At 40.8% G+C, this 24,140-nt stretch overlaps 1 long non-coding RNA gene across 1 annotated transcript; it reads right to left on the bottom strand.

The window, feature by feature from the left end:
• Positions 1 to 846: 846 nt before the first annotated feature.
• LOC124857734 lies at positions 847 to 1,102 on the bottom strand. The gene is made up of 2 exons (XR_007035666.1): positions 1,064 to 1,102; positions 847 to 975 (listed from the first exon to the last, which is right to left on the bottom strand). It is a non-coding gene; the product is annotated as an uncharacterized LOC124857734 (long non-coding RNA).
• Between the last annotated feature and the right edge of the window lie 23,038 nt (positions 1,103 to 24,140).

The following is a 24,140-nucleotide window of genomic DNA, read 5'->3' as shown; positions in this document are numbered from 1 at the left end:
CGGATGCACTAGTTTCGCTCACTGGACAGCCTGAAGATCAGTATTCTATTCGCATTCTGCGTGATACTGGAGGTTCTCAGTCCATTATTTTAGTTGACACATTACCGTTTTCTGAACAGTCATTATGTGGATATAGTGCAATTCTACAGGGCGTAGAAATGGGTTATGTTCCTCGGCCTGTACATCTGGTACATTTAAAGTCCAAAATAATCTCAGGAATCTTCCCTATTGCTGTCTGCCCAGCACTACCTATCAAAGGGGTCGCATTACTGTTAGGTAATGATATTGCTGGCGGTAAGGTAATTCCTGCATTAGAGGTTGTGGATGTACCACAAAACTTGGGAACTAGAGATAACAAGTCATCTCCCAAAGTGAACCCAACTGGTGTACTAACTCGTGCACAAAAACATAAGAAAAAGGCTAAAAGTGATGATGTGGATTTGTCTGACAGTTTGTTTATGTCAGTGTTCTTAGGTGGTGGAGAATCTGACTCTGTTACAGAAGCTTCTGCAGTTCCGGATTTGACTGGTGGGGATGCATTACAGACCCCTGATAGTGTTTTCCCAATCACTCGTGCTCACCTGCGCACTTCTCAGAGGTCGGATCCAACGTTAAAACCCTATTTTGAAGGTGTGGTAGGTCCTGATGCGGCCAAGGAAGAAGGTGTATCTTTCTTTCTGGATGATGGAATTTTAATGCGTAGATGGTGTCCTGTTCTGCTTCCTGGTGCTGATTGGAACATAGTTTTACAGATTGTGGTTCCTTCCAGTTATCGACAGAATATTTTATCATTAGCACATGAAAGTAAATGGTCAGGACACTTGGGTGTTTCAAAAACATACCAACTGATTTTGAAACACTTTTACTGGCCTGGATTAAAAACAGATGTGGTTAAATTCTGCTGCAGTTGCCACATATGTCAGATGGCTTGAAAGCCTAACCAGACCATACCAAATGCTCCGCTCCATCCAATTCCTGCAGTGAAAGAACCATTTGAACGCATCATTATGGATTGTGTGGGTCCTTTACCACGAACCAAATCTGGTAATCAGTTTTTACTTACCTTAATGTGCGCTTCCACTCGCTACCCTGAAGCCATTCCTCTCTGTAAAATCACTACTAGTTCAATCATTAAAGCCATGACCAGATTCTTTTCTACATTTGGTCTTCCAAGAACTGTACAGACAGATCAAGGTACAAATTTCAAATCGAAACTCTTTAGACAGGTTCTTAAAGAACTAGACATTAAACATGCTGTTTCTAGTGCATATCATCTGCAATGTCAGGGAGCTTTAGAACATTGGCATCAGACTTTAAAGTCTATGCTAAAGAAGTACTGCCTTGAGAATAAGAAAAGCTGGGATGAAGGTATCCCTTTTGTACTGTTTGCAGCTAGAGAATCCACTCAGGAATCATTAAGATTTAGCCCTGCAGAACTAGTGTTTGGTCATACTCTTCGCAGTCCACTACAAATTCTGAAAGATAAACTTTTGAACTCTGACACGTCCACTCAGGAAAACATTTTGGATTATGTTTGTAAGTTTCGTGAGCGTATGCATTCTTCCTGTGCAATTGCACAAGAGTTCCTTTGTGACTCTCAGAAATCAATGAAAAGGCCTTATGATCATTCTGCTGTTCTTCGTCACTTTCAGGTTGGCGACAAAGTTTTGGCATTACTGCCTATCCCTGGATCTGCTCTTGATGCCAAGTTCTCAGGTCCTTATGAGGTTAGTGATCAACTGAGTGACACTGACTATGTGATAAACATTCCTGAAAGGAGGAGAAAACCAGTGTGTCACATAAACATGCTAAAACCGTACTACATTCGAACAACTAACCCAAATATGGACCAGAGTAAAATAAAACCCAGTGGCAGTGCAGCCATAATTGTGACAGATGATGTTAGCTCTGAATCGGGTGAAGATGGTTTAACTCTTCGCTCCAGTTTTCACCAAAGTCCTCGTTTGCCCAATTCTGAAATGTTGAAGGAGTTTTCAAATAGTCTTACACATTTGCCTGAAAGCCAGCAAGATAATATTTTATCACTGATGAGCAGTTTCCCATGTCTATTCAATGACATACCGACACGCACTACAGTACGTGAACATGACATTGATGTCGCTAATGCTAAACCCATGAAGCAGCATCCTTATAGGATAAATCCTGTTAAAAGAGCTCTAATGAACAGTGAGACAGAGTACATGTTGCAAAATGGATTTGCAAAACACAGTTTGAGTTCTTGGAGTTCTCCCTGTTTGCTTGAAATGAAACCCGATGGCACACCACGTTTCATTACAGATTACCGCAAGGTAAATTCTGTTACAGTTACTGACTCGTATCCACCTCCTCGCATTGAGGACTGTGTAGATAATGTGGGAAATGCTCAGTATGTAAGCAAACTAGATTTATTAAAAGGATATTGGCAAGTACCCCTCACAAAGAGAGCTTCTGATATTTCTGCTTTTGTTACACCAGACAATTTTTTACAATACAATGTAATGGCATTTGGGATGTGTAATGCCCCTGCAACCTTCCAACGCCTAGTAAACATTGTTTTGTCTGGTTTGTCTAACCGCAGTGCATACTTGGATGATATAGTAGTATATACTTCTACCTGGACAGAACACATAACTGTTTTAAAACAAGTGTTCACTCGCCTTGCTAAAGCTTCTTTGACCTTAAACCTCGCCAAATGTGACTTTGGGAAAGCCACAGTGACCTATCTTGGTAGACAGGTAGGCCAAGGACAAGTGCGACCTTTAAAAGAAAAAGTTTCTGCCATTACTTCGTTCCCTGTGCCTTGCACTAGAAAGGCTTTATGCCTTTTTCTTGGTATGGCAAGTTATTATAGGAATTTCTGTTGCAACTTTTCCACTATTGTTCATCCTCTGACCAGTCTATTAAGTCCAAAAGTCAACTTTGTATGGACCCCAGAATGTCAACATGCTTTTGATAGCATTACATCTCTTTTATGTCATGCTCCTGTACTCTCTGCTCCAGATACAGAAAGGCACTTTAAACCTGAGGTTGATGCGAGTGCAGTGGGAGCTGGTGCTGTCCTCCTACAGGAAGGTAAAAATGGAGCTGATCATCCCATTTGTTATTTTTCTAGGAAGATTAACAGAAGCCAGCTTAACTATTCCATCATTGAGAAGGAAGCCTTGGCTTTGCTTTTGGCTTTACAACACTTTGAGGTATACCTTGGATCCTGTCCTTCTCCAATTGTGGTCTACACTGACCATAACCCACTTGTCTTCCTAGCACGTATGTACAACCATAATCAAAGACTCATGCGTTGGGCTTTAATCATTCAAGACTTTAATCTGAACATTAGATACAAGAAGGGTTCAGCACACATCTTGGCTGATGCTTTATCAAGGCAGGAGTTATGAAAACAAGAGTTTGTTATTAAAATGTAAGTGAAGGGATGGACATTGTGTTTCACATTTTTAGGGAGGGGGGGTTGTTACGGCTGGTGGCCGTATGTGTGTTTGTTTTGTACCTTCATCAACAGACTGGCCAGTCGATGTCGCTGAAAAGCACCGTTTTCCTCCGTGCTATCGGTACCGCTGTTTCTGATGGGATCGGATTTCTTCTTCGCTGGATACACTCTTCTTCGCTGTTCCTGACGGACTTGGATCTCCTTGCGCGCTCTGCACTCCTCCTGCTGGACGTCTCCGGGAGTTCATGTTGGACTATTCATTTCCTGGTTCTTCCGAATTCGCCGCCAATCAAGAAGGGAATACATTATATAAACTCTCTGCACCTGCCACTAAAGGCAGCTGGTATTTGGACAGAACAGCTCGCCACTTCTGACTTTGGTGTTGTGAAACTTTGAAGCTTGGTTATTTTTGTATGCTTACCTGCTTGTTGGGAAGCTTGGGTATTTTGTATGCCTGCTCGTTGGGAAGCTTGGTTATTTTTGTGTGCTCACCTTCTTGATGACTCCATCTTGGCTCAGAGGAGTCTCTTTAAAGTTGATTGGGCTTTGTCTTGATTTGTTTGTTTGCTTGTTGTTAGCAGGGACGTTTTTGATGTAGGAAACTGTTGAATTAGTTTGTCCCTCCTTTCGGGGGATTATTTTTAGTTAAATTACTGATGGTTGTGTATTTTGTTAAATTCATAGTCATTGTGTATTTTGGGTTTTACCCCTTATTTCTTTATTTTCATACAGTTTGTACTTTGTTAAGTATCCTCCTTTTGTTTGTTTTGTTAAAAATAACAGAAACTGAACTAAAAAAAGAAATAAATTACTCTTTCTTTCATAAAACCAACAACCCCTGGTTTGAATGTTTACTTCCCCCTACCCCTAGACCGAGTGGGGTCGTAACAAACTTATATGCACATTTAGTGTCTATGAAGATCTAACCAGTAGTTTTATGGACAAAATGTGTAATTTGGGTTAAATGGAAAGAGAAACCCTCCTAATGCTGATGTCTCGATTGCAGCCACAACCAGCTGATCGCTCCAGATCTTGACAAATGGTCATAAAACTCTGAGGCGGGAACTCAGTGGAAAATCTCCAGCAATAAAACTGGAACAAAGAGTGGTCGGGCGAGGCCCAGACCGCAGTTGCTTTGAATGAAAAACTTTTAAAAGTCCAACTTCTAACTCCTGGCTAATTTGAGATCAGCCGGACAAAACATTAACCACGCACAATTCAGCAGCGCTTGCACACCAAATCAAAACACAGCTCAGCATAACATAATTCAATCAGTATTGCATGCAACAAGTAATACCTATGATTAACTACTGGTGATCCTACATCGCCTTAACTGCCTCACCCTGCCCAGACTTCTAAATGCACCATGAAAAGAGCGAAATTACTTTGAAGTAGATTTCTGCTCTCCACCAGTTGAGGAGGGATTAGGTCAGAAGAAAAATGGGGGGGGGAATCACGCATCCGTGATCAAATTAAAGAAAAAAACCGGTAATTTCTCATTCGTCCAGGAGGGGAAAAGATGAACCGTTAGTCGACTGCATTACACAATGAGGAAAACTCATCTCCTTGGACATAGAGCCTCTGTGGGTTTCCACATGCGCCGGGTGTCGGCGTGGTATTGGATCGGTAAATAAATTGTCTGATCTTCTCGTATCAGACAGATTTCCAGCTTTCAAGCTCTTCCGGGAATGGCCTTGTGGAGCAAAAGTTTGCCTGCGAGCTTTTATCTCTCCAGATATGCGCCTCAGAGCTGCGACGTCTGTTGAGCTGCGCATGTCAAAATGTGCGACCAAAATGGATGGCCCCAACATCCCCCGTAGGTTCGAAGGGTGTAATTAATCGCAGTCTTTGAAGCTACTGGGTCCATCCATCATAGGAGCTCAGACTCAATGATCCATGATCCAATAAAGAAAAAACAAAAATACTGTCCCTGTGTTCCTCTTGGCAGGAACGGGAGTTCACAGTTCAGTTTGTTTCTCAAAGGCCTATGACTGGGCAGGACAAGGTTAGCCTGGGCAGAACTAAACTCTGACTAACTCATACCTGTCTATGTCATTCAATGAGGAAAATACAAAAACAATACATTCACATCATCAACACATTATTTTTGGTCATCAGCTCTGGTAACCCTGAGACAAAGTGAAACAACAATAAAAAGAAAGAGAAAAAATAAGATAACCAAATAATGGGGTCATAGCTTAGTCGTCCAATTCCAGTCAGGCACGGGAATCAGCCTGTGGCATTGGCAAAGGTAGCGCTATGAACCATGAGTCAATAAATATGAAGGAATCAATCCTGGTTTGTAACCAGCTATGCAGTGTGTTATCTTAACAGAATTCAATGTTTAACATGGGTTTAGGTTTAAACAAATTAGCTCTTTCAAATGATGATGGGATTTAACATAACTCTCTGGGAAAGAAAAGTAATATAATATTAATGGAACTGGACTACTTAGGCTATCAGCCAGGTGTGTTTGTGGAGGTTGCAAGGTGTCTGCTGTGGTGGACTTTAGGATTTTCTCTACTAAATCCAGCAGAACTCGGCAAGTAGGTATCCATGCCTCAGTGAGACCGCCTACAGATGAATCAACCTCTCTTAATAAGACTTTGCATGAAATCTCTGGCAGCATGTGTGTCCATTAAATCATTCTTAATCACTTTTGTGAGGGTCTGCAGTGCATGCAGAGGGTTAATGGAAAATAGCATGCAACTTGCAGTTTAACACTGTGTATACCTGAAAGGTAGTTATATTTTTAACTATACTATCTCAACAGTATAGGAGGACATGTCAAACTGAGTTTCCATTTCTTGTTCGAGGAGGTGAGTGCTCTCCCTCATTAAACTATTTCAGGCTGAAGCTTGTGGTGTAAGCATCACCAGCTGGGTGGAGATGGACATCACACTCAAACCCATGACTTGTGCACCCCTTCTATATGTGCACATTGAACACAGAGCTTTTCCTTGGTGGTCAGGACCTGCTGGACAGGCTGGCCCCACTCATTGACTGCCACCAGGACCAACGCTGGGTCCAGGCGGAGGTGCAAAAACCACTGGGTGCAAGCAGCAAAACATCCTTGGTGACAAACCAGGTTGCCAGCTTAGAGGAGCCCAAAAAACCTCTCAGGCCCTCGTCGGTGCCAGAAATGGGCACCTCTGGGGCACAGCTGTACCCAGCCACCCAGAAAACTCCTCCCAGATGCAGTTATGCATAATTTCTTCACTCTTCAAAGAACCCAGGTGTGAAACCTCACAACCCCAAAGTGGTGGAAGATGTACACCTGGAAACCATGTTCATACCAGAAGTGCTCCTAGCTTTCTGGCTAGAGAAATTATCAACTGGTACAGAGCTGTATGACCGCATGTGCCAAGAAGATCCCCTTTCAACTGAGGCACAACACAGCCACACACTCCTCTTAGAATACAGGCTCCATCCTCTCCTTAAGACAGCCACAGTGTGCACCTCCAGTGTGCAGATTGGCATCAAACAGCTCTCCCATGCTTTCAGCATTGTTCCAACCGACCAAAGGGGTTTCACATTAGCCTATGCTTATTACTCTCCTATAGGGGGCCATAGGAGCTACAAATCCACACTCCACACCCTCCAACAGATGGTGTACTGCCCTCCAACGTCCTGCTGCCAGTTTCAGCCATCCCAACCAATCAGTCAACCTCCGCTTCAGCAAAGGGGGGTCACATTACTTTGGTTCCACCTTCAGACCAACTGGGTCGAACCAGCTCCAAAATTAGCAGGAGGTAACAAATTCCTCCTAACTGTGATATGCAGCTTCATTATGTCAGCACCAAATGACACCGTCATCCAAGCTGCTGCTTTTTTGCTGAACCAGATGAAGTTCTACATCGAACTCTCCTCCCCAAGAACACAGCTTGTCTCCATGTCCGGGAAAGGAGACCAGTGCGTAGGACCAGTTTAAATAGGTGCATGTTTCCTAAACTCCCACTAACATGCACTAACCACTAACAGGTTTCTTCAACAGGAACTGGTAACCTGTATGTTCATTTTGGTTCAGTTTACTTAGGAACCGTGGAAAAGTGGTTCGTTGTGTTTCTCCTGGAGAGGTCCCAAGGGGTTCTTGGAGTTTCCCAGGATTGTCTCCCCATCCGTGCAGGTAGACTCCGATGGCTGTGGAGACTGGGTCCATGCCTAGTCGTGCTGGCGGGGGTTTTGAATCCGGTTTCACTGGATGGTCAGCTGCCTCTAATGATGGTGGAGGTTGGGCGCATGCCTGGCGCACTGTTTCTGTCAGAATCTTGCGTAGGGCATCCTCCATCTCTTTCCTCGAGTTCAATCTTGCATGTTGACTCCAACCTTTACCATCAGGCTTACCTTTGGGCCTCACGTGATGGTCAGGTCATCTGTTCGACCGGAAGTGGTCCAGCAACTTTGACTGTGGTTGGTACTCAGTATCACCCAGTCACTCAGTATCCAGCTGACCGAACATAAGTTGTTCCCTTAACCTGTTCTTAACATGGGTTCTGTTTGAAGGCATTTCTCGGCCTTCTAAAGAAAGACTGTGTGCACCTGTAAAACTCTAACCTCACCTTATGATCCATTGGTAGGGCGTGCACATGTTTCCCACGCCATTTGAATGTATTTACGGATCTCCTGCATGGTGAGGGTTTTTGTTTTACAGTACATAGTAACCTTGTACCGTACAGTTTCATGAAGGTTGTGGAGGAATAATGATTTAAAAGCATGTTCCTCCTCTATGTGGGGAGCATTACCACCTTGGAAGCGTCTCTCAGGCGCTGGTAATACTCTCTGGGTGCTTCGCTTTTATTTTGCTGGATAGCCAAAGCACCAAGTGTTGTGGAGGCCCGGTCCGTGTACACAGAATATTCTTCCCTTAAAGCTTCGCAGAGGGTTGAATAACGGTCATGAAAATATGTATGTTGTCTTCCAGATGAGCTTCGGCTTTTCCTGTGCTGATGGGCAGCACAGGTCTAAAAGGCAGCGTTCGACTTCCCTAAGATAATCATCAATGTTTGATTCCTCATTATTGGGGTCAAAACACTCTATGCCTTGGGCAAGAGACTCAAGTTGGCTTGTGCACGATCCGCTCTCAGGGATTGGTGCTGGCCCATCTGAGTCATCATCTGAAGGTTCACTCCTGCTGCATCCCTTGCGTGTCAGGGCATCACGCTTCACCCTTGGGGGAGGCACTGGAGGCTGCTCATGGTACAATGGTGGGCCCTGTGCTCCATGGAATTCTAACAGTTCACACCTACAGGGGTTGGACAATGAAACTGAAACACCTGGTTTTAGACCACAATAATTTATTAGTATGGTGTAGGGCCTCCTTTTGCAGCCAATACAGCGTCAATTCGTCTTGGGAATGACATATACAAGTCCTGCACAGTGGTCAGAGGGATTTTAAGCCATTCTTCTTGCAGGATAGTGGTCAGGTCACTACGTGATACTGGTGGAGGAAAACGTTTCCTGACCTGCTCCTCCAAAACACCCCAAAGTGGCTCAATAATATTTAGATCTGGTGACTGTGCAGGCCATGGGAAATGTTCAACTTCATTTTCATGTTCATCAAACCAATCTTTCACCAGTCTTGCTGTGTGTATTGGTGCATTGTCATCCTGATACACGGCACCGCCTTCAGGATACAACGTTTGAACCATTGGATGCACATGGTCCTCAAGAATGGTTCAGTAGTCCTTGGCAGTGACGCGCCCATCCAGCACAAGTATTGGGCCAAGGGAATGCCATGATATGGCAGCCCAAACCATCACTGCTCCACCCCCATGCTTTACTCTGGGTATGCAACAGTCTGGGTGGTACGCTTCTTTGGGGCTTCTCCACACCTTAACTCTCCCAGATGTGGGAAAAACAGTAAAGATGGACTCATCAGAGAACGCTACATGTTTCACGATGTCCACAGCCCAAGATTTGCATTCCTTGCACCATTGAAACCGACGTTTGGCATTGGCATGAGTGACCAAAGGTTTGGCTATAGCAGCCCGGCCGTGTATATTGACCCTGTGGAGCTCCCGACGGACAATTCTGGTGGAAACAGGAGAGTTGAGGTGCACATTTAATTCTACCGTGATTTGGGCAGCCGTGGTTTTATGTTTTTTGGATACAATCTGGGTTAGCACCCGAACATCCCTTTCAGACAGCTTCCTCTTGCGTCCACAGTTAATCCTGTTGGATGTGGTTCGTCCTTCTTGGTGGTATGCTGACATTACCCTGGATACCGTGGCTCTTGATACATCACAAAGACTTGCTGTCTTGGTCACAGATGCACCAGCAAGATGTGCACCAACAAGTTGTCCTCTTTTGAACTCTGGTATGTCACCCATAATGTTGTGTGCATTTCAATATTTTGGGCAAAACTGTGCTCTTACCCTGCTAATTGAACCTTCACATTCTGCTCTTATTGGTGCAATGTGCAATCAATGAAGTCTGGCTACCAGGATGGTCCAATTTAGCCATGAAACCTCCCACACTAAAATGACAGGTGTTTCAGTTTCATTGTCCAACCCCTGTTTGTGATTGGTTTGGAAAGATAACAGGCTTCACCAATAGAAGCAGCTTACGTGAATACACAATGCGTATCTCAGAGGAGAAAATATGATCTTGACAGATTTCCACAGCATTTTAAGTCCATGTTGGAGATTTCCCATGCACTCAATATAAAGCAAAAGAACCGCCAGACTAAGCGGCAGCAATGAAACCAGATGCAAAACGCGCCGGTAACGGACGGCAACGGTCCGACACGAGTCTCAGCACCGATCTCTGTAATCATTACTCTGCCTAATTTAGTTTAACTAGCTGAAAAATTGAAATGGTCACACCGGTAGCAGGTGTTTCTCGTTGCCATCAACCTGGAGGAGCATAAGAAGGTGGAGCTGTCAGCACTGCAGTGCCTGGGTGTTTGCCTTTGTGTTAACTTCTTCTGGCCAATCTCTGTTAGGGTTAGGGTTGACTCTTCTGTGTCAAAGATCACAGTTTACTTACCTGTTCGTGTGCTCCTTCCTAGGTAACGTTCAAGCCCTAGTCTCAGGCTCCTGCAACTTCCTCAAAGATTCAGTTCAGTTCCTGCCTCAGTCAAAGAAACTCAAGCCCCCAAGAAACGGTTCTGTTTGGATCAAGTTCCAGCTGACAGCTCAAATCCTTCATTCTCAGGCAAGTGAACCCTGCTCACCCTCCACCAATTACTCTACAGAATCCACCGTCTAGTCTCAGAAACCTCATCAGGTAAAACTCAGCTTTCTATGATTAAATATTTGGAAATCCTAACTTTCAAGAGCTCACCTAAAACTGCACCAGAGCACTCACCTTCACCTTTGATTAACTCCCAGACTCGGCAGCAGCATCAAACCTTTCCTCCCAGGCTCCACATCATCCTTCCTCGTTCAACTACCTCTTCATCTACTGTAAGCCAAAGTGTAAAATTAATTTCCAGTAATTCTTCGTCCAAACCCAGAGGTACTTACCTGATCTTCTCCTCCATACAGTTTGGTGTCTCCAGTCCAAGTTCCAGTCCAATAAGCCATACCTGTGAAAATAAACTTGTTTAACTTTTCTCCTGCCTCCTGAGTGTCTTCCTGCATGTGGGTCAATTAAGAAAACCATTAAGAAAACGATGACAGAGTCAAAGTTAATGGAAATGGTGAGTATACAGGCAAGAAATGAATCCTTCAGACAGCAATCCGAAGGAAGGTGAGCTCCCACGTAACATGTTGATCCATGTCAACCAATTCCATCGTGCTGGGGAGGCTTCCCCTCTGCTTTACAAATGGAAAAAGGCTTTAATCTTCCCATATTTCACTCCAGTAGTGGATAAGCTGAGGGCTGCCTTTTCCAAAGTGAAAAAGGAGTTACACTCCTGTGCTAACGTCAAATTTGGCCTCAGATACCCATCTATTTTGCACATCACATTGTCAAGCAGCACGAGGCACAGATTTGACAATCCAAATAAGGCTTTGGAGTTTGTTTAAAAAAAAAAAAAAGATTAAGACGAACACGGAACCAGAGGGGACCTGAATATTCGAGAATCCGGCAGTGGCGGACAAGCTGAAGGCCGGACCTCCTGCTGCGAACAATCACATTGCAAACACGGACATGGTGGTCATGGGACAGCAGTAGTTTTAATATCTGCTCTTTCGTACAGTACTAATTTTATTTAGATCCTGTTTATAACTGTTTAAATGTTTTATAAGTACTGGCCCCCGTTGTTATACTGTTCAAGAGCCAACTCTTGTCAGGAGGGATGCATAGTGTTTGGACTCAGCCATTTTGTGAATCGGAGAGAATATCATTTGTTTTTTTTCTTTCACTGAGGTGGCACACTAACATTCCAAAAGTTACAAAATGTTGCAGTTCAGTCACTGAGAATGAGGATGTGGTTTTCATTTAGTTTTTTTTTGCTTTTTGTTTTTTGAGATAGGAGCACCATTTTGATGTTTCTGCTAAGAGGGGGGGTTGGGGGCTGGGGGGTTTGCTTGTGTTCTAGTGGGATTTGGTAGGGCACAGGAGTATGGTTCTTATTCATTTTTTTACTGGTATTATATTTATTTTTCTTTCTTTTGAAGGCGTTATTTTAAATTTGGATACGGTGTTGTTTTTTTCTTAGATCTTTTTTGTTATGCACAACATAGGGGGCAATAAAGTTTGAGTTTTTACTGTAAATGCTTAAATAATTGCTCCTTAAATAGCTCCTCTGCAGCTCCAGCTCATTTGTCCAGATCTGCGAGAGTGATTGAAGCATTTAAAGATGCATTTAATGTTAAGAAAAGGAGAGAATATTTGTCCTTTTCATACCTACATCAGATGTTTACATTGATTTATTCTGGTAGACTGCTCACTGCTTACGATTGGCCCCACACTTGTTGGAGATGCTTAGTGAAGCCTTTAATCAGGAAGCTATCCCCCAAACCTTGAATCAGGCATGTATTTCAGTATTATTATAGACAGGCAAGGATCCTTTACAGTATGGTTCCCATTGTCCAATTATTTTGTTAAATGTGGATTTTAAATAGTTGTTAAAGGTATTAGCCCTGCAGTTAGATCATTCGCCGGACCAGACAAGGTTTATTCAAGGTAGACATTCTTACATCAATCTTAGGAGGGTACTCAATGTGGCTTATAATTCTTCATCTTTGGATTTGGAGCAACATTTTTTTCGTGAGTCAAATTATTACATGCTGATCCTCAAGCTTCAATCAGAACAAATGTTATAAACTCCGACTATTTCCGCCTATATCACTCCTCTAGGCAAGGCAGTCTGTTTAGTCATCTTCTATTTGCTATGATTCTGAAGCCTCTGTCAATTGCCCTGAAATTCAACTGTTGTGACTATGAATCTCAAAATATTATTTAATTCTTAATATTAATATTTTTATATTTTATCAAATAATATTTCGGTCTGTTAAGGGTTGTCCTGTGAATACCAGCTTAGTAAGGCGGTGGTAATAGGACAAAATCAAAAGGTTGAGCCAAGCTCTGACATTATTGAACAGCACAACTCTGCACACACAGGGAATGAATTCACACAATTTCTTAAAATACAAGAATTTATTAAGAAAAATAAGTCAACACAAAGTCAAACTTATTTCAATTAACAAACTCTTTACTATGCTAAAACAATCCAACTAACTACCAAGCAGAATTAAAGAATAGGGAAGACTAATGGGCTATGTACAATATAAACAAGTTGATTAAAGATGGTTAAAACCATGACCAAAAGAGTGATGCAACATTACCATGCAATGTTTATGTTTGAGAACCAAGGATTATCTTGAAGAATCTGGAAGTGAAGTTAAGTTAGTCTTGGAACTAACTTAGGCAATAATCAGCATACCTTTAGACAAACATTCACAATGCAAGATCAGATAAAATATTATTTTAATAAAATAATGTTTTAAAAATGATCTGCTGAATAAAAACAACCTTCTGGATGACTAATTCTCAACGGTGTCTCATTAGCCGCCTTTATTTATGAAATAAATAAAGGCAAATAATGCAAAATTGGAGAGTAGTGTGAGAATGTAGGTCATTATGTCCTCCAGCAGCCTAAGCCTATAGCAGCATAACTACAGAGATAGCTCAGGATAACCTAAGCCACTCTAACTATAAGCTTTATCAAAAAGGAAAGTTTTAAGCCTAGCCTTAAAAGTGGACAGGGTGTCTGCCTCACAGACTAAAACTGGGAGCTGGTTCCACAGGAGAAGAGCCTGATAACTTAAGGATCTGCCTCCCATTCTACTTCTAGAGACTCTAGGAACCACCAGTAAACCTGCAGTCTGAGAACGAAGTCCTCTGTTAGGAACATATGGAACAATCAGATCTCTGATGTATGATGGAGCTAGATTATTAAGAGCTTTATATGTGAGGAGGAGAATTTTAAATTCTATTCTGGATTTAACAGGGACCCAAATCACACCCTAATTTGTGGCATAGTGAGAAATGGTGTTGAGCTAAAGGTTACGTTGTATTCAGACGATCTCCTGCTGCTACTACCTGCCTTAACACGCTCTATTTTAGTTTCCAGTTAATAGACTAGCCAAAGAATACCCACTTAACAACTTGCCATTTAGAGTCTTTGATGATGTCCTTGTCTATTTAGGTATGTATGTAACTGCCACATTAATCTACTAAAATATTTTTTTTAACCTCAAAAATTATACAAGATTTCGACAGATGGGCAGTGCTTAATCTTTTTACTGCAGTTAAAATTAACTCTATTTAAATGAATATCTTACACGTTTCTAAAATGTAATTTAGTGAGTTTCCATTTATATTCTTCTCTCTTTTTAAAAAAAAAAATAGACTGTCTAATCTTAGATTTTATCTGCCACTATCGCAAATTGTTGAGGCAAACTTGGCTTGTCCAGCAACACTGAAGGCTCTGTTGTACTCTCCTCCATTACCCAACACACGTTCCTACACTAATAATGTTATTATAGGCTCCTGTCTTAAAATATGCACCCAATTTAGATGCCACCAAGGTTTGCAAGTCCTTTCTATTAATGTACCATTAACGAGAAATCTTTTTGAAAAATTTATCAAAAATTTGTTATTCACTGAGTTGGAGGGCCTCATTTCAGCATTAAAGCGGTAAAAGGTGAACAGAGTGTTACGTTTCTTTTAGCACTTTAATAGATAATGGATTTTAGTTGCAATGCTTTATCATTGTCTTAAGTGATGTGGAAATATAAATGCCTTATTATTAGTAGTGTGGAAATATAAACGCATTATCATTAGTAGCTAAAACTAAGATATATTTGGGACTTTGCTGCTTATGGAATTATTATTATTAGGAGTTTTTAGTTATGCTTTTGAGAGTTAGAAAAATCCTTAAACAGTAGCTTCTAGTTTGATCACACAATGAGTGTGTATTATTCAAGGTTGAAGCTTGCAGGTGTTTTCTGTCTGTATCGTGATGTTGGGATTATGAATCTGAGAGTATTATTTAATATTTAATATTAATATTTTAATATTTTATCAAATAATTTTTGGTCTGTTAAGGGTTTTCCTTTGAATACCAGCCCAGTAAGGCGATGGTATTAGCACAAAATAGAAAGGTGTGAGACGAGCTCTGACATTATTGAACAGCATAAATTCTGCACACACATGGAATGAATTCACACAATTTCTTAAAATACAAGAATTTATTCACAAAAATAAGTCAACTCAAAGTCAAACATGTTTCAATTAACAACCCCCCCTCCCCCCTTTCCTCAGTTGCTGGAAGTCACTTAATTGCAATTTATTTTGAAAGTTCCAGAAACGTGTGAACGGAAGTTATCCATTTTATAAACATGTACAGTGGCACCGGTCGTGGAGGCGGATGGCATGTTGGTGGTCAACGTGGCCGTGGTGGATGGCGTGGAGCACCCAGAGGAAGGGGTGGAGCCAGCAGGGCACTGAGAGATGTGTGCTACAACTGGGGTCGGTCCGGACATTGGGCACGCTCCTCCCCCACCCCAGCAGGGCCAGTATCCACAGATGGGTGGACACCCGTCTTACAGTCCATACTGACACACCCCTGAGGAGGACCAAGGCAGCGTGGGCACGGCACACCCCATGTTGCCTGCAAAGGTGGGAGAGAACTGTCTGGATTTTTTAGTGGACACTGGAGCTACTTATTCCACCATAACACAGCAACCTCCTAAACCACTGCTCTCTACCAAGACTGTTTCTGTGATGGGCTTCTCAGGGGCTGCACAAATTCTGCCTGAGACTGTACCACTTCCTGTTCAGATTGGGACTCAGAGAGTAACTCACCCTTTTGTGTGTTCACCCAGCACACCTGTTAATTTGCTGGGCAGAGACTTAGTGAAGCTGGGAGCATCAGTGCTGTGTGGTCCTGATGGGTTAACAATAACTTTTCCAGATGGTTCCTCTTTGGCATATGGACAAATGCTTCAGCATGGACAATATATTTTGCAGCCAGTTGCAGAGGAATATGCTGACATCTACTGGGGACTGCTGACCGCACCTTCTTCTCCAAGCAGCATCTTCTCTGTGTATCAGCTGTGGAAACCCTGGATTCAAAGTGTCTGCCCCTACACCTCTCCGCCTGACCCGCCCCATGTCACTCTGTTCTGCGACCGTTGTCACACTGAATGGTACCAGGATTTGTTTAATGAAACAGTAGAAGGTAGGACATGGTTCATTTCATCCAAAAATATTTATGTGGCTCCAGAGGGTGTGGCCGCAACAGTTGGTTTAACACCTGTGTTGTGGAATTTTCTTATCAAAGTGGGTAGGAGTTGACTCATAACAAGAGAAAATCCGGACTTTGTCTTTATAAGTTTTATTCAAAGGCATTCAGCGTTTGAAGACCCTGACACTGAGGTTAGTCAGTGAAACAGAGCCCCGATCAACATTTACACACAGTATTTATACCAGAACATGACAGTGTTATCTCAACACTTCAAAGAGTCTGTGTTTTATGACCCCAGACCCTTCTCGGGTTCAGAGGTGACTAAGGTACCTAGGAACAACCATCTACTCTCCCTGAGGCATCACCCTAACAAATGCCCTTAACCATTAAACTTCTGATAATGGCTTTTACAGCTTCCTCCTCTAACACAGATGTTCACTGGAGTGAGGTAAACCAAAGGTCATACACTGTGGAATGCTTACTGCAAGAATTTCCATCACACTCCTTTCTTCTGATTACAAGATAATCACAACTAAAGGAAAATTCTTCAAAACCATCACCCCTCTCAGCTAACAGATAATCCAAAGCCATTCTAGTTTGCAAACTCATCGTTCTAATAGCTTAGGCTGATTGAAGTATAAGTTGTGACCGTAGGTAGTAAGTGAGCTAGATAACATACTCCAGACCAAGTAGCAGGCAGATACAGATATGATCTATTTCCACACATCCAACCCATGTTCTTAGGACACAAAAACCCATCTCTACTAGGAAAAGTAACAAGAACCCTGGTTAATTTACCAGCCATGCCATACAATTAACCTCCATCCGGTAAGGCTGTAAGATTAAGAGTTAACACAAGGGGATCTGGAGCCAAAGATTCTGAAATAGTATAAGGATCAGTCCTGACAGGACAAGGTCTAGATGTATTAATGTGGGTCAAGGCACATGAAACTGGTATAATAGTTTTACAACCCTCCGTCTTTCCAAGGAAATAAGGTGTACTTTCGTCCTGTGTAATACAAATATCTGGATCTTTAATCGGATTTCTAATACCCCAAATTCTATAAAGAGTTCCTGTAGAAGCACACGTTAAATTAATCTCACTAGAAAATCTACTAACATTTCTGCTTTTTCTTACAGTATAATTCCTCACAGTTTTGATGCATCAGTTGCCACCATACATTATCAGTATGATCATAGTAGTCAGAAAAGTGATGAATCTCTCTTCGAATCCGCTGATGAATATTATTAGTCAGATTAACCACACATTGTCTTTGTTGTACCTTTTCCCAAAATAAACACAAGAGTTATAAAAATACTTGCAATACCAATCATTAGCATCAGAACAAACCATCTTCCATATAGCTGCATTGTGACCTTGAAGTGGAATGTCCTTTCTTCTGGTACTGAAAGCAAACAGTTTTTTTTCAAAGAAAACATATTAATAAACACAACTTAAAAAACAAAAAAAACAAAAAATCCTGCTGACTCTCCTGAGTGGCTTCAAGCTGCCCTGTTACCAGTCTGGTACAGGTGGGTGGTCGTAGGAGGCTCCTCTAGAAATATATTTAGAAACAGGAACTCTAACCTGCTGGAAGTTAGGCTTCCATAGTCCAACTAAACAACGATGGAAATGAACACATTCAAATTTTTAATAATACCATAATGATAAATATCAAGCAATAAACATAAAAGTTAGATAAAAGCATCCGAGATATCCTCCTCAGAGTCAGTCTCGCTGTCAAAGTGGGAGGAAAGAATCTCTCACTGTGGTGTGTGTGCAGTGAGGCAAATTACCTTATGATTTCTAACTTTCAGGCAATGCGATGGCCTTAAGTAGATTCTGAAATAACATTGCACTGCCCAAGGGATTATTGTGCCCTTGTAAGAACAGTGTTCTTCAACCACCTCTTCAATCACTCGCCAGTGATCAGCTTACAGTTCTTTGTCTTGTGGTGGTCCGCTGTCCTCACACCTTTCAGGCCGTGGATGATCCAGTTGGAAAATGACTTGTGTCCTGGAAGCCAGATGAAGCTGGAGGAGCTTTCCTGCAGCTTTCCTGGGTGTCTAGTAGGATCTGATATGGGCCATTTGGACTTCTTGTGTTTTCTCCTAAATTCTCTGACCAGAATCCAGTCCCCAGGAATAAAGGACTGGAGGGTGGAAGTGGCTGTTTCTGGTAATGCAGCTTTCACCGTCTGTGAAACTTGAGAAAACACAGTGGACAGGTTTTGACAGTAAAACAACATCCTATCTTCACACAAAGATGTGGAAGAAAATTATCTTGGCAATATCCCCATGTCCAAATTAGGAGACCTGCCACACAGCACTTCAAAAGGACTGAGATTTGCCTGTGTCCTTTGTCTCAATCTTATATAAGTGAGAACAGGGCCTTCACAACACTTGGCTAATTTTCAATTCAAAGTCCCATTCTCAAACCTAAGTGCTTAACTACATGAACTTCATCAAAACATCCAACAAAATCAAAAGAATTGATCTTCTGACTTCACCTGATATACTAGCAGTGACCATCAACTAAATATTCTGAATATCAAAAATGTGACATGATGTTTGAGGAAGGTCTGATTACAGGTCAACATTTCATAGTTTCAGAATACCCAAAAAGAATTTCAAAAATGGTCTAATCTGTGGAGATATAAAATTTCACAAAACATCAACACCATAATTTCAGAGAGGTTTTCAGAATGTGGTCTTAGGGAGCTATGCACCATTTATATAAACAAAGTACAACGTCTCTCTCGCATTGTCACTAAGTCCTCACTGGAGGTATGAGCTACCCTTTTTCCCATGAGTGCAAAAACTTTTGGAACCCCATGTTGCTTTATTCTGACATTCCCCTCTTCTGGCGCAGGGTCCAACCCATGCGACAATTCAGCAAAAAGTTTGTACAAAAATGTTCTAGTAACCAAGATCACATTACCTAGAACCAAAGAAATGAATTCTGACATAACTATGTGTCACTATGAATTTAACGAAAGCAACATAAAGAAAATCCAGATGTTTTTAACTGCAATTCAGTTCCATTAACAACAAAACACAAACTTTAGTTATTCAGTTCATCAATGTCTCACTTAGAAATTAGTCACATATCATCCTGATTTGTCTTGTACAAAGATGAGTATTAGATTAATGGACATCCAATGTAATTTGGATGAATAAACCCTTCAAATTGAATCTAATAAATAATTCCCACCAAGTATAAAGTCATGACTCCGATTCTTTATCAAAAATATATTCCTTACTTTTGGCATATCATGAATTGTCAGCTAGCTTAATGGCACCAGGGAAACTTTCAATCTAATAAATCACCAATGATTCTGCATGCAAAACTAATTCTTCAAACTAGTTTAAACTATTTCATTAACCTTTTAATAATAAAACACATAACTCTAAAGTCATGCTACATCCTTAATTATTATACAAAAAAAAAAACATGTTTTTAAGGCAACAATCACTACAAGCATTTTGATTCTATTGTCTCTTAAACAGTGTTAAAACTCAGGAAGGGAGGTGCTGAGCGTTACCATGACAACAAAGGCATGAACCAACCTGGTAGGTGGGCGGAGTCAGGCAGAACTAATCTTTGATTGACAGCCTATGGGCGGACCCACACTTTCTTCATCCCATCCCACATTAGTGTAACTTAAACTGCAAAACTGTTAACATGCACCTACCTGAGAAACAAGCTGCTTCTTAACTCTCCTGAAAACTCAAAGTTTAATCAATCTGGGATTTAGAAACATTATTCTAAACATGGATTATTGTTTCATGCAACATATAATCAAACATTCATACCAACAAAATAAAGACAAAACATCAGAGACAGACAAATGGCCAAATTTGAACCTTCAAGAATTCAAAGAAATGTTTAACAATCTCTTTTCAGAATATGTTTTCTCAGCCATATCTTTTAATGCTATAATTGATCAATTTTGTTATGACAATCGTCAGGATCCTTTTTAAAAATGAGTGCACATAGTCCAAAGAGATCTCAAAGTATTTAGAAGCACAGCAACAGTTTTCTTTTATATGAATCCAAATTTACTGATGCTGAAACCTTTTGCTAGTTCTTTGTACTGTAACTCTATAATAATAACTACAATCCTGAGAGTTATTGTTATAGTTCTCTTTTTGTTTGGCTCAATTTGATCGCAGCTGCATTGCAGAATTTCAAGTTAAATGCAAAGAAGTATTTTTAATTTAATTCAATTCAAATTCAAAGATACTTTATTGATCCCCGAGGGGAAATTAGAAAAGTCAGCGTTGACATTTTTATGGTATACCCAAACTAAACAAAACTGCAGTGTTTGACTTAATCAGAAATTAAGATAAGAAGCTTGTCTCCAAACTGGACTTTTTCTCATTTTCTTTAATTTGGGCTATTTAAATTTTGAGAGTTGGGGAGAACTTATTACTAGAACCCCTCTTTTACAATCCAAATGCTGATAAATGTTCCAATATTTTATCTCTTAGTAATCTGAAATCACCTTGTGTACCTTTGTACTCCTATGTATTCCTTTAATCTTTAAACCTTAAGAAATCAAACAAGGAGACTTGAGTTTGAGCCAACTATCCTCTTACTGTTAAGAGAGCCTTTATTTCTTTTCTTTTCCTAAAATGAAGGATTTTACTTGTCTTTATTCCGTTATACAAGTCCTAACCTTGGTTCCACAACTAAACTCTTCAACCCCAATCTGTGTTCCCCAGAGTAGACATTTTGAGTATTATTGCATTTAAAATCCACCAAATAACTGGAACTCATCATTGGCTTAGATCTATTTTAATAAGTAATCAGCCTACCTTTAATTAAGTATTATAATTTTATGGACCCAGAATCTATGGCTTACAGGCTTCAGGAGTCCAGGAACCACAAGTTGAGTACTACTGCATTGAACAATGGTGTTAACTTTCTGCAGAGATTGAAGGATTGGCTAAATATATTGTTTCTGCTTGGGCAATAATCAGATTTAAAATTATTAGTTCACAGCTCCTAATTTACCTCAGATCATATTTGCTTCTAACCCAGTTCATAAGAAGCTTCAGACAAACATTATGCTAAAAAACCAAAAACAAAACAAAAACCAGATCTGTTTTAAAATAAAGAAAAAGCATGCTTAAAAAAACTTGTTACTGTGGTGGAAAATAACTCCACGGTTCTGAAGGCCTTTTCATGCAGAGTCTTTTAGGAAGCATGAGATTAGTTTAATTTTTGTGTGGTACCACTGTCCAATCAGATTCTTTCTAAATAACCCAATTTTTTCATACTCATTTTAAAGGTTTGTTTTACCAAGGAAAATGTGTTTAACAAAACCAATTACTTCTCAAAAGTTTTAAAAGTTTTTAGCTGGTGATATCTTAGAAAACAACAAGTGTTTTAATATTTCTATGCAACACAGAACTGATTAGGTGTCCTTTCCTTCTCCAAAGGGAGATAAAAGAACCTGCAGAACCAAACCTTTCATAGTTTTTGTCAGGACCTGATATAAGGTACAGTGTAAATCAACACGCTGCATGAATCAGAAGAGGTAAGAAAAAAACCTAATATAACCTCTTCCCAGCAGCTGCTATGAAAAACAATGAATTTGTACCTTCCATAAGCGTCAGTTAACACTTGCGGACAAAAACTGCACCAAACTGGAAGTACTGTGTCAGAAACTGTATGAAGACCATCTGCAGTAGAACTAAGCCTGTTTTAATGAGGTCTCTACCCATTAGATTTATGGGATACAAAATCTGACAACAGAAAATTATACCTGAAGGAGAAACCCATCAGGTTTTACGCATTCGCTGGGTTTTAAAAATACTCCTTCATAAGATCTGTCCTGAGAATAACATAGAAACACTTGGTTACTGCTGAGTTTTGGAGATGTTGTAACTTCCTCTGCATTTTCATAACTTTTAATAACTATAATAATTGACCCTGAATATTCCACGACAAAAGAGAACTTGTTTCTCTGAAAGAATTAACCGGAAAGTATCAAATGAGTTAAGTTATCACCCTTTTAAAGATACTTTTCTAACCCTAAAATAATATTTTAACCCGCTATATCTGTCCACGTCAAGCAAGCGTGTCACATGAGCAGCGGTTAATAAGCGTTCTTCGTTGCAGAAAATATGAAAAGATTTATGCAAATGTGTGTGTGTTTGTACGTTACCCCCATCAGTTTCTTAATCGCTCCAGAGTCAGACTGTCATGACACACAGTCCTCTATCAGTCCAAAAAACAACCAGGCCCTTCCCCGGTCTGTTGGTGAGACATTCACTCATTCTTTGTCTACTTTAACTTCTTCAGGAGGGAGAAAGAAGAAACTTTGCTCCGGTTTCTCTTCTGCCCGCATAAGATGCTTTCAATATAAATCCAGTGTATCGCTCTTCTGGCTCTTGCAAACAGCATGGATCGTTGTCCATCTCAGTGGGTCCAGACTTCTTCTGAGTTTTTTTTTTTTTCTTGTAGAAAGTCACACTGCGATTTTCAACATGCAGGAAGGCAGATCTCTCTCTTTCAGGCCGTGCTGGAGAAGCGTCTCTGGTGGAGTAGCCATGGAGAAGGGCAGGTTTCTAAAATCCAGACTCAAAAACGCAGATGTTGAACTCAAATCCCATATATGTGTGTATTTGTGTGTGAGAGAGGCAGAAGAAAAGTTTAGTATAGGTTCAGATTTTGCACAAATAAATATTATCAGTCAGTCAGTCAGTTGTCCCCCTGCCTGTCACTTCCTTACACAACATGCACTATACTCCTTTCTAAAACAATTTTCTTTTCGCATCTCTAATGTCCCTTTTCACTTTTACCTTCTTTCCCGACTGATCGCAATATTTAAGACAAACAAAACTTCCTTCAGGAAAGTTTTAACTCTTTAACCCCTTAATTGATGCACTCTGTGCTTTTTAATCTTTTCTCATGTTTTTTTTTATTTTTATTTTTCCGTCAACTGTTTTACTTGAAACTATTTAAACTATTTAACTTATTTACACTCAAACTTCCACGCTGTGAAAAACCAAACTTATCTTCCAAATTAAAGCACATTTAACACAATCATCCCCACTTTTTCCTTTCATTATTTTATAAATCAGAGTATGAAGAAGGAGACACCCCTGATGCCTCAAGGTTCCGGAACCATTTCTTTTTACCCGTTCAGCGGCACGTCTGCCCACTGGCTTTTCTTCTTTATGAGGTGTAGAAAATTGCTAAAAACCACCCGCAAAACCCTGTGTTTTGCTTTATCCCATTGTTACCAATGAGAACCTCCCTGCCATTCCTTTTGCAGGGTAACTGGGCCCTCAGCTAATGTCCTCCCTCTCGCAACTCTGGAACCTAATTAATTAGTTAGGAGATGATGGTTAATGTGTAATAAAATAATAATATACATTATATCCCACAGAGCAACTTCTCACCCAGATATATTTGAAGACAAATAGTTCGGATCTAATCGTCCAGAAGCCGCAGGCGGGGATGAGAACTCCCCTCCGTAAAATGGAAGTGGACTGAGAACAACTCTCAGGCTGGCCAGGCGTCCGTGTCCCATCCTGCGGTCTCCTCTGGCACGTTAGATCCTGTTCGTGACGCTAAAATTGTTGTGGAATTTTCTTATCAAAGTGGGTAGAAGTTGACTCATAACAACAGAAAATCCGGACTTTGTCTTTATAAGTTTTATTCAAAGGCATTCAGCGTTTGAAGACCCCGACACTGAGGTTAGTCAGTGAAACAGAGCCCTGATCAACATTTACACACAGTATTTATACCAGAACATGACAGTGTTATCTCAACACTTCAAAGAGTCTGTGTTTTATGACCCCAGACCCTTCTCGGGTTCAGAGGTGACTAGGTTACCTAGGAACAACCATCTACTCTCCCTGAGGCATCACCCTAACAAATGCCCTTAACCATTAAACTTCTGATAATGGCTTTTACAGCTTCCTCCTCTAACACAGATGTTCACTGGAGTGAGGTAAACCAAAGGTCATACACTGTGGAATGCTTACTGCAAGAATTTCCATCACACCTGACCAAGCAGAATGGTTTTAATGTCAGATGAA

This window comes from Girardinichthys multiradiatus, chromosome 21 (genome assembly GCF_021462225.1).
Source record: "Girardinichthys multiradiatus isolate DD_20200921_A chromosome 21, DD_fGirMul_XY1, whole genome shotgun sequence".
Classification (NCBI taxonomy): Eukaryota; Metazoa; Chordata; class Actinopteri; order Cyprinodontiformes; family Goodeidae; genus Girardinichthys; species Girardinichthys multiradiatus.
Note: the sequence above shows the minus strand (reverse complement) of the source record. Positions and strands in the feature narration are given on the sequence as shown.